We start from the raw sequence: 14,838 nt of genomic DNA, 5'->3' as shown, positions 1-14,838 counted from the left end.
AAAAAAACTTCAGAAACAGACTTCAAAGAGAAACAGCAGAACTAAAATTCATTTGCAAATTCAACACCATTAATCTGGGCTTGAATAGGGACTGGGAGTGGCTGGCTCACTACAGAAGCAGCTTTTCCTCTCCTGGAATTGACACCTCCTCATCTATTATTGGGAGTGGACTACATCCACCCTGATTGAATTGGCCCTGTCAACATTTGTTCTCCACTTGTGAAATAACTCCCTGCTCTCCATGTGTCAGTATATAATGCCTGCATCTGTAACTTTCACTCTATGCATCTGAAGAAGTGAGGTTCTTACCCACGAAAGCTCATGCCCAAATAAATCTGTTAGTCTTTAAGGTGCCACCAGACTCCTTGTTGTTTTAATTAAATATTTATGGCTTTGGTATAACAAACAATAGCTAACAGAAAGCATGCTAATTGAATTGAAGTGATTCAATTGGTGCATTTTGAGGTACTACTTCCTACAGAGACAGTTGCTGGATTTTAGATGTTCAAGTTTCAGATTCACTTTATAAAGCTGTTTCAAACAACTGTAAAAGTTTTCTAGTCATTAAGCAGGACTAATACACCTAGATTACCCATATTAATGTGCAATACAAAGCTTTTAGAGCCCTTAAATATACAGGGTTTGGACACAAACCCATATAATGTTAGATACTGTTGCCACGTCACCACGGTGCTGTCCGTTCAGGAGGCAGCAATGTGCGGTCAGGTTTGTGTGGGTCTTCGGATCAAGAGCTGTGAAGGATTCTGTGTCACCATCAACTTATCTGCCATCCAGGGTCCTTTGGTCCACCAGTCAGCAGCTTCGGTTCTGGTGGCTTGTCACCATCAAGCAGCTTACCACCATCCAGAGTTTCTTCCCAAAGGCCAGCGTTTGGCCCGAGGGTAGGAGGTCCTGGACCCACTACTCACTACCATCTGACCTGACCATAGATGACATCTGATTAGCAGTAGGATATACTGGGGATTTGTTTTGTTCTTGTTGCCATGGGAGGGGTATATTGGGTCTGAGCTTCAAGCTCTTTTGTTGCAGTCCACTGTTTACTGAGTTTATATGTTTACTTATGGTTTTTCCCTTATGCCTTTCATGTAAATCACCCTTAATACAATACTTACCTGTTTCAACATAGCTTTTGTCTCTCCTCTTCTTTCCTATACCACACTTCTGATGGAGGGTGGGGCACAGGAAATGCTTCCTCAGGTGATAGACCCTGATAACAAGGCCAGGAACCTGTACCTGTAAAAGGGAAATAGAGAGGCATATTGGGGTTCATTTAGTTTTGATTTTCCCTGGTTACTATATATTGGTTTTTTAATCATTGGGACATACCTTCAGGGTGCCAAAAAAGACATATATGTCATTATAAAAATATAGTGAAATACACTTCACTTTTAGGCCCTGATCATACAAATAGTTACACAATTGCTTAACTCTAAGTCAGGGCTGCCCCCGGGGGGAGGGGGGGGCAAGTGGGGCAATTTGCCTCAGGTCCCGCAGGGGCCCCCATGAGAATATAGTATTTTATAGTATTGCAACTTTTTTTTTATGGAAGGGGCCCCCGAAATTGCTTTGCCCCAGGCCCCCTGAATCCTCTGGGTGGCCCTGCTCTAAGTAAGCGAGTTGTCTCATTAACTTTGATGAAATGACTCTTACACTTAAGGACAAGCAGATGTGTGTTTACAGGATCATGGCCAGACAGTTGCAACAGGCTGTTCACAATAGAATCGAGCTTTCTAACAAGTTCAAGCTCTATTCCCAACACAGTTGTGTCAGACTCATTTTGAAAGAAAAAAAAAAAAAAAGAAGCAGCTTTTCTTGGTTTCTGCCACCTACTTTTAGGAATAGGAGTCCCACTTCGGGTAAAATATGCTGCTTCCCAAAACCCAAACTGGAAAAGTACTAAACTGTTTCTAAAGTACTGAGATGTCCACAATAAATCTCTGCATTGATAATTAGAAGTGTCCACTTCCCCTGCTGGTTTTCAACTGGTTAGCTGGAGAAGGAAGATTGTCACATGTTACATTTTATATTAGAACATCCAAGATTGCATGTGTGTTAATGTAAAAGCATGCTACAGCTGTAAGATTGGTAGGAGGACTATTTAGGGTCCCTTTGCAGAAGGGGGTGGTTTATCAAGCTGCCTGTAGTCATAAGACATTGGGAGAGAGAATCTAATATGGAGTGTAGGCCTGACTAGTGGATTCTGAAAAGCTAGATGGGAAAATGAAATGTCCAGCCATGCCCTGAACGTGCTTAGAAGAGAATAAAAAGCCACTGGTCTTTCCTCCACCAAGAGACTTAAAAGGAAACCTTCAGTCTACTGGTGTCATAGAATTATAGAATATCAGGGTTGGAAGGGATCTCAGGAGGTCATCTAGTCCAACCCCCTGCTCAAAGCAGGACCTAATCCCAACTAAATCATCCCAGCCAGGGCTTTGTCAAGCCTGACCTTAAAAACCTCTAAGAAAGGAGATTCCACCACCTCCCTAGGTAACCCCTCCAGTGTCAGGAGGAACATGTAGCAAGGAAGCCCCAGAAAGTATTGACATATGTTTTGGCTAAGTATCCACAAGTTTTGATGAGTAGTTTCTAATTGAAGCCAAAACTCTCAATCTTTTGTGGTTTTGCTCTTCCCCTACTTGAACAAAAAACAGTCAGAACTGCTGTGAAAATTGATAAACAAATTATTGTAGTGTAATTTAAATTACATACAAAAACACTCTTAAGAAAACATTAAGGCTGTAAAGCCAAGCATTCAAAAGTTAGAAAAGTGCAGAAGTAAAGTTTGCCCACGTAGCACTGCCAGGAGCAATTGCAAGGAAGTTCTACTTAGACCATACAGCCCTGGGCTGGAGCATTAGTACAGATGCAATGTTTAGAAGATTTACCGGCCAAAATTCTAGCAAGTTTCTAATGAGTATGTGCAAATAGAGTATTCAGAGGCTCTTAAATTGACCAAATTTGGGTGAGCATAAATAGGAATGGTAAGAGGCATATCCCTTCCACCAGGGAAACCCACTCTACCAAAAATAAATAAAAAAATCAAGACTATGTTCCAAAGCATTGAGGCACCAGAGGTTCTCAACTAAATGGCTGTAAGATTTTTTTTTTTTTTTAACATGGACAAAATCATGAATTTTTGCCTAACCTCATTTCTAAGAAATAGCTGAATTGTTTTAGCTGACGCTTTAAAAAGAAAAAACAACCTGAGACTAACTCCAGACATGGAAAAATTGAGCTCCTGTGGCTTAAGTTTGTCTAATTTATAACATTCTACACTGGGAAGTGCTGGGCAACATTAACTATAGGTGTCACTACCTGTACAGCCTAAACTCTAATCTCAGTTATGCTAATGTGAATCTAGAATAATACAATCCTAACTGAATGCAATACACATTATTCAACATTTCCAGGGCATTCCTCGGTGTTTGCACTGGAGGTGTTCACACAGCCATCTTGTTCACACTTTCTGCATTTTGGAATCTTCTAATTGTAGTGCAGAAACAATGTTGTATGACTTAGGTGAACAAATCTATACAAATTCAGTCACTACTCAGAAGAAAGGGATTCAATCCATAGTTTGCTCAGCTCTAACAATGACATTGTTGTGGAAACCCTTTTAACTCCATCTAGAACTCAGAGTATTGACATTTTCATGTGATATTCCCAATACTCTCAAACTGTCCTAGGCAATCCACTATACATGGTGGTTGTATGGTATGAAGTTGACCAAATATCAAATAGTCACAAAGAATCACAAAGAGAAAAATAGGTGCAGTTTACTGCCAGACACAACAGAAAGAACCTGTACAATAAAAAAACCGGTAGCAATGTCATATCCAAAAAAACCAACGTGTTTAGTCTGGAAGACAATATTATAAAGACAACTTTTCTGGTACACGCATCCATTAGACAACATTACAAAGAAACAAATACTTCTTTGTCAAGATAATAAAACTATTTCCCCTCATACTGAGATACATTTTAATAACTTTTTTTGAGAAATATCTTATGATTGCTATTACGGAATTATTTGGCTAACAGGAGACAGTTTGGTAATTTATTACTTATTGCAATGCAGCTGAGGTCTGTAGTTGAACTAGGGAAGCAATAACTAGTATCATTATATAAAATTAGTAAACAAAGTAGGCAATAAAATATTTTTCATTTGGATCATTTTCATTCTTCTCCAATTACACACACTGTTTCTCTTACTGATTTTAGCTATGACGAGTGATGTTGTAGCTGAAAAAGCTATATTTCACTTATTAAATGGAGAATCACCTGTTTAAGTTGGGTATATAAAAGCACTTAGGCATGCCTGTAATTTTTCACTCAGTTCCCCTGGTACCATATTATTACCTTCCATCTGCTACTGTACATCAATGACTGATATCACTTTTATCTGGTTTTAGAATTCAGATGTTGCTTTCTTGGCTTTAAAATTCAGGTGTTGCACTTCGGTATATTACTTCAACTGAATTAATCACATTTAAATAAAATAGCATTCAACTGTCATGCCAGTTTTACTCTCAAAAGACAGAAGTAGTATTTATTTGGTAGTAGTAAAAGGACATAGTCAGAGGTTTTGAAAATCAAGATTCAGTAATACTGTGTATAGACCTTATCTTATACCATAGATTTTAAAATAGCACTTTATTGTTGGGTTTTTATCATAAACAAAATGTTTTCAGGGAGGAAATTCTCCAGCATTTTCTAGGCTTATTTTATCAGAACTTCTAAAGAGAGGAACTCATACAAAAAAGCTCTAGCACTAGAACGTAGTGAGTACCTAGGGATTTTTGTTGTCTCATGAGCACAAATGATAGACATTTTGAGGCTTAACTGCCATTTCTCTCTGAAGACTACTATTTCATAATATGAACGGGGGGGGGGCAGGGGGGAGCGGAAGAGATCAAGATCAATTTGAAACAATACCTTAAAGGCTTTCTTTTGATGAATGGGGAAGTTGGCCTTAGTAAGATATGGACAAAAGCATTTGTCACTCCTGCAAAACAGGTCAAGAAAGAACATATTCATACACATGTTTTTTATTCACACTAATCAGTAGTGATCAATTGAAATTAGGAAGGTTAAGGAAGATGTCCTCTAGCATCTTTCTTAATTCTACACTCTGCTGTTCTATGTGAGGTATAAATATCTAGGACCTGTTCCTACAATCTGGTTAGGCTAAACTCCCACTAAAGTCACTGAGCCAAGGATTGGAGGTTTGGAACCCATATTTCTCCAGACTAATTTCCTGAAGTATGGGAGACAAGAAGTGGGCTTTCAAGTAGCAAAGTGATTATACACAGAATTGTTAGAAGTTTGGATTCCAAGTATTGCAAATACTTTGCTTCATTACACAAGTTGCCATAGTCACTTTATTTCACTACATAAACAGTAACACTAAGTTATTTATGTCCCTAATGTAAATAATAATAAATGGTTCCTTTGATAGGCTATTCAGATTATTGTTTGAGAGTGTCATCAGGTTACAGATGCATTAAAGTGCAGCAGAAATGAAATATCTATTACCTCACTGCTCGTGATATGTCCAAAAAGCTTGGGTATTTTTTAATGGGTTGTAATATATTTTGTCACTATAGGTCACTTTCACAGCTGGCTGTGAAACAAATTGTTTAGACTATTTCCAATCTTTTCTCAAGCACTGAAACATCAATTAAGTTTCAATTCCTATATATTTCTTGACATTCACCAAACTTTTTCTTTCTAATTAGGAATGTATGATTAACAAACATCTTGTGAGGATTGAATCCAGCAGCAGGGAAAGGAGGTAAGCTTGGCTGAGTGCTTGAAATGACACTGACAAAACCAGAGGCAGATTTACAATGAAACACACAGTGCCCTGGCATGGCCCCCCAACTACAGGGGGCCCGAGGGCCGGGCAGCCCAGCATTGCCAGGGGGGACTGCTGTGGGGGCAGAAACTGTGGGGGAGAGCAGGGAGGGAGCCGTTTAAGAGCCGTGCTGGAGGCGCGGCATGCGGTGCGCTCTCCCAGCCCGAGAATCTGGCTCCCAGTCAAAGAGTCAGGCAGGCAAGAGGCTGGGGGCACGCTGTAGGGGAGGCATGAGCGCTCCCCTAGTGGGGCATCCGTCTGTCCATGCCTGTCCTGCAACCCTGCTCCTCTGGACACTGGACAGCGCAGGTGCAGTCCCTGGCATGCACTGCTGCTGGCGGCCCCTGGAAAAAAGCAAGGGAAAGGGAGTGGCAGGCCTGGGGGGGTCTCAGCTCTCATGTTCTGGTGCTGCCACCCACAGCTCCCTTTGGCAGCAAACAGGAGCAGCGGCAGGGCAGGGACGCATCCACCAGCCAGCCAGGTAAGGTAACCCAGCGGTCGCGACTGAGCCGCTCAGAGCAGGGGGCTGGAGTGGGCCACACACACCTGGCCCACCCCTCCACACCCCCAACCCTCCGCCCTGATTCCTGCACCCCCCCACCACCCCAGCCCTGACTCCTGCACCCTCTTCAAACACCCACAGCCCCCTGACCTCCTTGACTCCTGCACCCCCACACACACCCAGCCTCCCACATCCCCTGCCCTGACCCCCGCCCTGAGCATCAAACAGGAGCTCCTTCACCCCCCCTCCCCGCATCCCCACCTGCACCCCTCACACCAAACAGAAGCTGCCCCAGGTAAGTGCTCCACACCCCAACCTCCTGCCCAACCCTGAGCCCTCTTCTGCATCCTAACTCCTGGTCAAACCCCCCACCCCAACCCGCTCCTGCACCCTAACTCCCTCCCAGACCCCACACCCCAACCCTGAGCCTTCTCCCACATCCTAACTCCTGGACAGACCCTGCACCCTACTGTTTTTTTTTTACTTTTTTTAATATAAAGTGCTCTTATCCAAAGCACTTTACAATAGTTAGCTAACGATACAAACAATATTTGGAAAGATCATTAAGTGGTCCGCTAAGACCCTTAGCAATTTTCAAGTGGTCTGTGGAAAAAAAGTTAGACTACAAAAACAATCAAGGTACTTCACTTTATTTTCATTTACTTCCTATTACTTATAATATAGGAGGAGGATGAGAAAAAAAGAATGGAAAGCAGGGCATGGGGGAGTAAGAGAGAATGCTCTTTTTCTTGGCTGAGTCCCAAAAATGAAGCTGCACACAGGACCCCACTAACTCTAAATCCGTCACTGAACAAAACATTACTTGTATATTAAGGTAGTGCCTAAAAGCACCAAATTGGGATCAGAGCTTGGGACTGTAGACACACAGTCTTTTCTCCAAAGAGCTTCGCTATAGTAGACTCTCTCTTGTTAAGAGAGATTTTCTACTGACTTTGCTTACAAGCTTTCTACTTTGCTTCTTCCAAATTTAAACTCTACCATCTGCACGCAAATATTCATTTGACATTTATAGCCCATGTTCTACCACAGAACACAGAAAGACAGCCTGCCTCAGATAAGGCAATCCAGAGATTTATGCATTTAACTCTTAATACAAATTCACATCAAAGGACACTTTTGTGCACCTGTATCATCTGCGTACACCTCCGTAACATTAACATGTAAACTTAGTTTCCTACCCATCTAACTGCCTTGCAGACTCATATACTTTACATTAGCTATTATGTCTGCAAATTCTCGTTTTCTCTGTCAAATGATGCATGAAAGTTAGAATCATTGCAACTTAATGGAAAAAGTCTTTTATTCACATCGTATATCAAAGGCAACTCTTGCTGAATAAAGGACAGTAGGATCATGATGATCTGTAAAACAACTTCACTTGAACTCTGGGTGGACCCAGGATTCATTATCCTATAGGTGTGGACAGAGTGGATCGTGATATGTAGCTTCTTTCACTTTCAGGGCAAATCCCACAGCAGGCTGTGGAGGGATTTAAAGGCAACAGAACTTTCATGGAGTTCCAGCTACAGACGAGATATTCAGGGGAATTATAAAGTTCCAGAGCAGCTTTCTTGATACCATAATGCAGGAGTGTTATGGGACATGGCCAGTGCATTTATAACTATGTGAATCCGCTACCAAAATTGCCTCCCAAGGAGCAACAAAAGGGCTGCAAACGCTGCTTTAATTCTTAGGCTGTAGTCATGATCACTGAATGACTCCACTGGAGCACCCTGGATGTGAGAACATGGGAAGGATTCTGCCTCACAATCACTGCACAGGAACGCATGGCAAATCCAGTTCACTAAAGAAGCACTCTCATGAGATTCCTAACCTGTTGGCAGAAGCAAGAAGTTCAAATAATTTCCATAAAGTTCCGAGTAGAACAGGTTGAATAATCCATAATAATTTACTGAATAAATCTTACCTTTTCTGATTTTTGGGCAATGTCTATGAAGACACTGATTTTCTCAAATTTATTGTCTGAAATTAGATAAATTGCTGTTCTTCAGAATCCAAAATTCAAGCTGCATTGCTTGCTTTTCATTGGCCACATAAGACACTTAATATTCTTCCCTTTCCTTGACTGGATGAGCTTATAATTAGGTTTTGGGTTCAAATGTTTGTGAAAAGTAAGTTTAGAATTTGCTTGCCACAGGCATTCAAGCAAGAAAACTTGAAATTGCTTTCTAGGAGCATTCATGCTAGTTACTCACTTGCATGAACATCTGCTGTCACACTACAGTTATAACATAAATACCCTGGGTAATGGACCCATTTCATTGACTGAAGAGGAGACAGATAAAAATAAATCAAATAATTATATATTAAAACGAGGGATTTTTTTTTAAATTAAACTCTATAATAGTAGTAAGTTTGGCTAATGAGAGTTCATATAACATTGTTAGATTATTGCTGTCCCTTCCAAAGAGCCACTTTTTTTTTTTTTATTAAAGAGCTCAATTTGGCCCAAGCATCTACCTAAATGAAGATTTAGCTTGAATTGATATGGGTAGGTGCTGGAAGCCAGCTTTATATTCTCTTGGTTTAACCCCTATTTGGTTTCAGTCAGTCAGCCCCTTCTAATTTTCTATGCTGGTTATCACATGTAGTTTACATGTGGGAGGTTTTGGCTCTTTTATTTTAATTCGTAAAAAATATAGTTTGCCACCTCATTTCCTGAGTAGGGGAAGTCAAGAGCCCTCCAAAATCTACCATCCATGACAGTTAAAGACAGTAAAAGCCAACTAACCCAAAGAAACTGCTTTGCAATTGTCCCATTCATGTCAGTGGGAAGCAGCCACTCTGCATTCCTGCAATTATGTGGTACTAAGCAAATCTACAAGCACTCCCAAGCCCACTCTTGTGATCTAATGAGGAGTTCTTTAGCCACTGCAGACAGAAAAAAACTGATAATAAGCAAATCTTTCCTTGAGATAAGGTTTTCTGGTCTGTCTGTAATAGGACAGCAGAAAGAACGAAACCAACTCTGCAGTATACTTCTTGCAGGTGGTTTCTCTTGCCCCATCTTCTCGGATTTTATAAAAGTTTTCAGTAAAGGGCTTTAGTAAAATGTGGATTTTCCCTTCGTAGTATCCCTTTAATTACCCTCTCAGTTAGGGTCTTTTTAATCCTCATTGGTAGATTACTCCATTTTGTTTATATATATAAAAAAGTGGATACATTAAAAAAAAAAATCAGCAGAGTAGTCATAGAAGTTTCTGCAGTATTTGCTGCACTCTTGTTATGCAAGCGTGGGTGATTTGAATCAAACTAGTTATGTACCTTTGAAACAGTCATTAGGTCTGTTTCCTGTGCACTGTATCTTTGAATTGCTGAGCACCCTCCCTGCATGAAGTTCAGCTCTGTGGCTGGTTAAAAAAATAGGAAATGTTTTCTTTACGTTGCAACTGTCTTCATTCCCTCATTTTGTTCTCAGGGCACAGCACAGAACAGACAAACTCTGCATGCTCCTTCAAGGATACTTTGTTCTTTCAAGGAAAGAACATACGGTTAGGCACAGGCCAGAATGAGTGGTGATGAGTATGCTGCAGCACTCCAGTAGGCCTTGTGAAATACTTCTGAGTAGCAAGTTCTCCCTTGCTCTGGAGGAGAAGCAAGTAACTAACCCCATCCTCCAACACTGACTTAGCTGCTCTGGCTAGTGATAGTGGCATGTATAGGTGGGGGTATTACAAAAAATAAAGTATAGTTCATGTTTTTGGTGATGGTTAAGAGTTATTTTATCTGAACTGAATTGCCCAGAGTTATGAGGAATATATACAAAGCACGTTATTTGCTGGGTCAGTTTCTGAGGCCATTACTCAGAGTTTACTCAGACTCCTACTGAATTGAATGGAAGTTGTTTCCTCAGAAAGGCCTGAATGAAAATTGACTATGCACTTCATAATCTTGTCTTCAGAAAATAAGGTATTATATTTGGAAGTCAGGGAACAGCTTTAAGTTTTAATACAAAGCTTTTCTCCAGCTACTTAAATCACAGAAAAAGAAAAATGCCCAAAACCAAGGAACCAAAATTACCCAATCCCTTTTATTCATTCATACACTCATTATATTTTCAATTTAAAACTTAGTGTTCCCATCACCCCTAGAGTTTTATTGGTTCCTAGAAAGATGGGATATAAAAAGGCAAGTGAGAACAGAGCGAGTCACTGTGGCTATTCAGACTTTTTTTTGTAGTTAAGGAGAACACTCTGACATTCTGAGCTTGCTATTGCATTATCTCTGTTAAATTGCATTCCATGTGGAACTGTCCCAGAGAGCACTGTTATACAATTAGGCCAAGTCTGAACATTAAAGAAAGAATCTCTAGGACTTTTCTTTTTATATGTACTTAATTATGCCACAAATGCGCAGAACCTACTAACATGGATATTTCAGATTTCCCCTTACAAAATGCAGTGTAGCAGACTTCCCATCAATCACTGGCAGTACGAGAAAGTGTTTGTTCCTATGGCAAATGCCAGCTGCTGTAAATGGACTGTGAAGTAGAGAAGTTGTAGCAACACCAGGTATTTCTGTATTGGTAAGCAACAAACTCAGATTTTTTTTTTTAAATAGCAATCAGTGGCAATTATTCTCATCATTGCACACATCTTTTCTCTTGCCCCAATTTTGTTTTATTAGCACAATCAGTATTTTACATGATAGTTAATTAGTATAAATGGAACTTTTAATATTAAGTAAAATTGCCCTTTCCATGAAATGCATAACATTAGGTACAGTGGCCGTCTAAGATCAGAGATTCAGCAGAACATAGAAACCTTTAAACCATGGCATTAAGTAATCCTGTACCTGATTACAAAAAAATAAATAAAATAAAATAAAAAAAATCACATTGTTCCAACCACCTCTGCTGGCAGAAGGAAAGAGAAAAAGAGGTGGCTCTATAAAGAGAGGAGTAGAAAGAGGAAGTGCTATTGCTGCAAGACTTGTACATAAAAAGTAGTATTGGTGCATATGTAACTGACATCTCCATGACATCATTTCACTAACACACACTCACACTCTTACTTCCATCGGAGCTCTGAGAAGATCAAGTTTCATGCTGCAAGTGGGAAAGGCTGTCAGGAGTGGGTATTCAAGGTGCCCACACTCTAATGGAAATGGCTATTTCCCAAACCCCGTCACTGTGCAAGTTAACTTTAAAAGAGCATTGGTTTCGCTTTCACAATCAGTGGCACTCGGGAAGGAAGAATTCAAAGGAAACATTAAGTGCAAACTTGCGGAGTATATCCTCTGCCTGGAAGAAGCTCACAGAGTTTTCATAAATGTATAGATTCCAAAGCTAGAAGGGACCATTGTTGTCATCTAGTCTGACCTCCTTTAGTACACCTATCATAGAACTTCCAACATAATTCCTAGAGGAGATCTTTTAGAAGATCTGGAAAATGAACCATCCAATCTTGATTTAAAAATTGTCAGTGATGGTGAATCCATCACAACCCTTGGTAAATTGTTCCAATGGTTAATTATCCTCACCATTAAAAAATTGTGTCTTATTTGTCTGGCTTCAAATTCCAGCCACTCCAGAAATTCCTTTCTCCACTAGATTGATTATTAAATATTTGTTCCCCATGTAGATACCTATAATCTAATCAAGTCACCCCTTAACCTTCTCTCTATTAAGCGAAATAGATGGAGCTCCTGGAGCCTAGCACCATAAATCATTTTTTCTAATCTTTAAATCATTCTCATGGCTCTCATCTAACCCTAATTTATAAACATCCTTCTTCTTACAGGCATGTTTTATTTGCTTATGATTTTTCACTATTGTGTGCAAGTTTAAATTTATTTCCATATCACTATCAAGTTATATGGCTGCTGGATATACCTCTGTTCAGGTCCCTTTGTGTAAACACCCATTGAGCTAAAAACAGAGACAGGGAGGAGAGTTTGTTGGGGTTACTATGCCTGCCTAAGCCAGAGTTCTTCCATGTTTAAACTCCGTCTTTCCATGTTTAACTCTGATCGACCTTAACAACCAAGGACAGGAATTGGAATGTGTAAATAGCCAGTTAGCAATTACGACCTTGTTCATTTCAGGTACCAAACAATAATGATGAGGTTTGCATGCTTCTAGCTGGGGAAGGGGTAATAAACTAAGGGCAAACAGGACCAAATAATAGTTTAGGGAGAAGTTACTAACAAGCTAGATTTATAGCCCTAGAATGATTTAGTTGCTTAAATGTATAAACATGCCTTCGGTAGAGAGGGGAGGGGGAATAGAGGGGAGGTGGTAGAGAGGGGGAGAGTGGGGGGGCTTAGTTGTAAAATGTATAAAGAAGAGAGAAACTGTTTTTGCTGGTGTGCTCGATTTGAGACTTGCCTGTCTCCTTGCACCACTTTGAGATCTCAAATAAACTTTGATTGTTTCTCCACCCCGGTATGTTTATTGGCGTGAAGCACTCCGGGCACCGAACCCCACTGTTGCTGTCCTCAGGCCCCTGTGACGGCAACAAGTTCACACGCACAAAAACTGGGGTGCCTACAGAAAATCACCTAAATTTATACTTTGGTCCCTAAATAAACCAAGCCTGATTTTCAAAAGGTGCTGACCACTCACAGCTTCTATTGAAGGCCATAGATACTCAGCAACTTTAAAAATCAGTCCTTTTATCAAAACAACTTAAGTGCAGTTTTAGGCTCCAAACTTTCAAAATATTGGTTATGTGTGATGGATTCATATATGTCTGCATTTATGTATATCAATTGGCAACCTCCATTTTGTTTTGTGGAAAGCCATTTGGATTTTAAAGCTCTTCTGGAGCTTCACCATGGCCCTATAGTTTCCATAAAAGGGGTGTCATGAGTAACTCTTGCACATAGCAGAGGGCAAACAAGGGAATGTTGTTGAACCTGGATAACATTACATTTATGTGGAATCACCCTTAGACAAAGAGCTGGCCACTAGAGATGTGCAAATAACCGATTTTTCAGTTTGCTGGCATTGTAAATAAATAATTTTTGATAAACCCACAAGAAAATTTCCCTCAACATTTTTGGTGAAAAGTTACAAAAACATTCCATTTACTTTTGAGCTTTCACTTTTTTAAAAAATCAAAAGGAAAAAAAAATCAAAACAAAAGTAATTTCAAAATGAAATCAAAATATTTTACTTCAAAAATGTTGAAAAAATATTTTGATAAAAAAAAGTTTGGTGAAGTGGATTTGAGTTTGTGAAATCTTTTGGTTGACCCAAATCTGCATTTTTCACAGAAAAAAGTTTTGGTTGGACAATTTCATTCAGCTTTATTGGCTACCACCCAAGGACGCTCGATCTCACAGGTGAGCCTATAAACAAGAAACAGATACATGACAGGAGTTTGAGGCTGATGGGGGAAGATATGGAAATTACAAATGGAAATTACAAAAGGACAAGGTCTGCACTGAATCATTCTCTCTCAATAGGAACAAGAAAGTCAAGACTGAATAGGAGGAGAGAAGATTCTGGATACCCTGAGCAGACACCGAGCAAATCCCAATTGACCCTTGGAGAGGAGAATGAGGCAGGGAGTTGCACGCAGGTTTTGTTGTTTTTCTGTAGACCTGTATATCTCTTGTACAGTCTATGAATAAAAGTATGATTGGTTTAGAATTCCTTTTGCAAAGTCTGTGTCCTTTCTTCAGGTATGTTCCATCTACGAAGGGGTAAAACTATAAAGCAGAGTACCCCCCTAGTGCAGAGTTCTGGGGTGTGCATGCTTCAGCTACTGGGATGTCCTGGGCATTAGCACTGACCCTGCGAGCCTAGGGGCAGTTGGACTACAGGGTTCCATTCCCTGGAAGCAGTACCAGACAAAGTCTGTACCTGGGAAGTGTGCCTGAGAGGCCAGTTCCAGAGACTGAAGACCCGGGGAGCTCAGAAGCATGCTGCATCCAGGTTTGGATTGAAGCCTGGTAAGAGTGCAGTCAGGGGAACTTAATCCTGTAATCTTAAAGTTTTTTTTTGCAGATTACATTCAGGTGTCAGTTTAAGCACAACATCAATGCAACATCAACCCATTATCCTGGACTTTAGGAAACTAGTCATGTACAAATATCTGCCAAGTCCAGGTTTCCTTAAACAGGTACCTACTCGAATACTCACAAAAGATGGAACTTTCCCTATACACATAGGTCTCATCTAGACTAGGATTTAAGAAGGTCTGTTTGTTGGCATGTGCTACCCAATACATTTTAACAAATTTTTAAGTCACTTATAAACCATGCTGCCTTTATTACAGACATTTCTCCCATGGTACACACATATACCATGCGAGCTGAGGAAATCCCTGGTGCCACTGCCTATAACCCCGAGGAGCCATCCCTGCTGCAGTTGCTGGCCCCAGCACCTCACACACTGAATCAGCACCTTGCTCAGCACCTGCAGGGTTGGAGATGGTGCCTGTCCCTCTCTCACCTCACAGAGATGGTT

At 40.4% G+C, this 14,838-nt stretch overlaps 1 protein-coding gene across 7 annotated transcripts in view; it reads right to left on the bottom strand.

The window, feature by feature from the left end:
* The window catches only part of LOC117882013 (beta-1,3-galactosyltransferase 2-like), a 152,559-nt gene that overhangs the window by 42,986 nt on the left and 94,735 nt on the right, over positions 1-14,838 (bottom strand). The window contains exon 1 of one of the 7 annotated variants that reach the window (XM_034779948.1): positions 11,436-11,548. The exons of 5 other annotated variants lie outside the window; for them this stretch is intronic. The gene's annotated coding sequence lies outside the window, so the exon portion shown is untranslated. Of the gene's footprint in view, positions 1-11,435; positions 11,549-14,838 lie in introns of those variants that run through there. One more of the 7 variants, XM_034779945.1, reaches the window with a different exon arrangement.

The sequence above is a fragment of the Trachemys scripta genome, chromosome 8, assembly GCF_013100865.1.
Source record: "Trachemys scripta elegans isolate TJP31775 chromosome 8, CAS_Tse_1.0, whole genome shotgun sequence".
NCBI classification, from domain to species: Eukaryota; Metazoa; Chordata; order Testudines; family Emydidae; genus Trachemys; species Trachemys scripta.
This window is presented reverse-complemented; position numbering and strand designations above follow the sequence as displayed.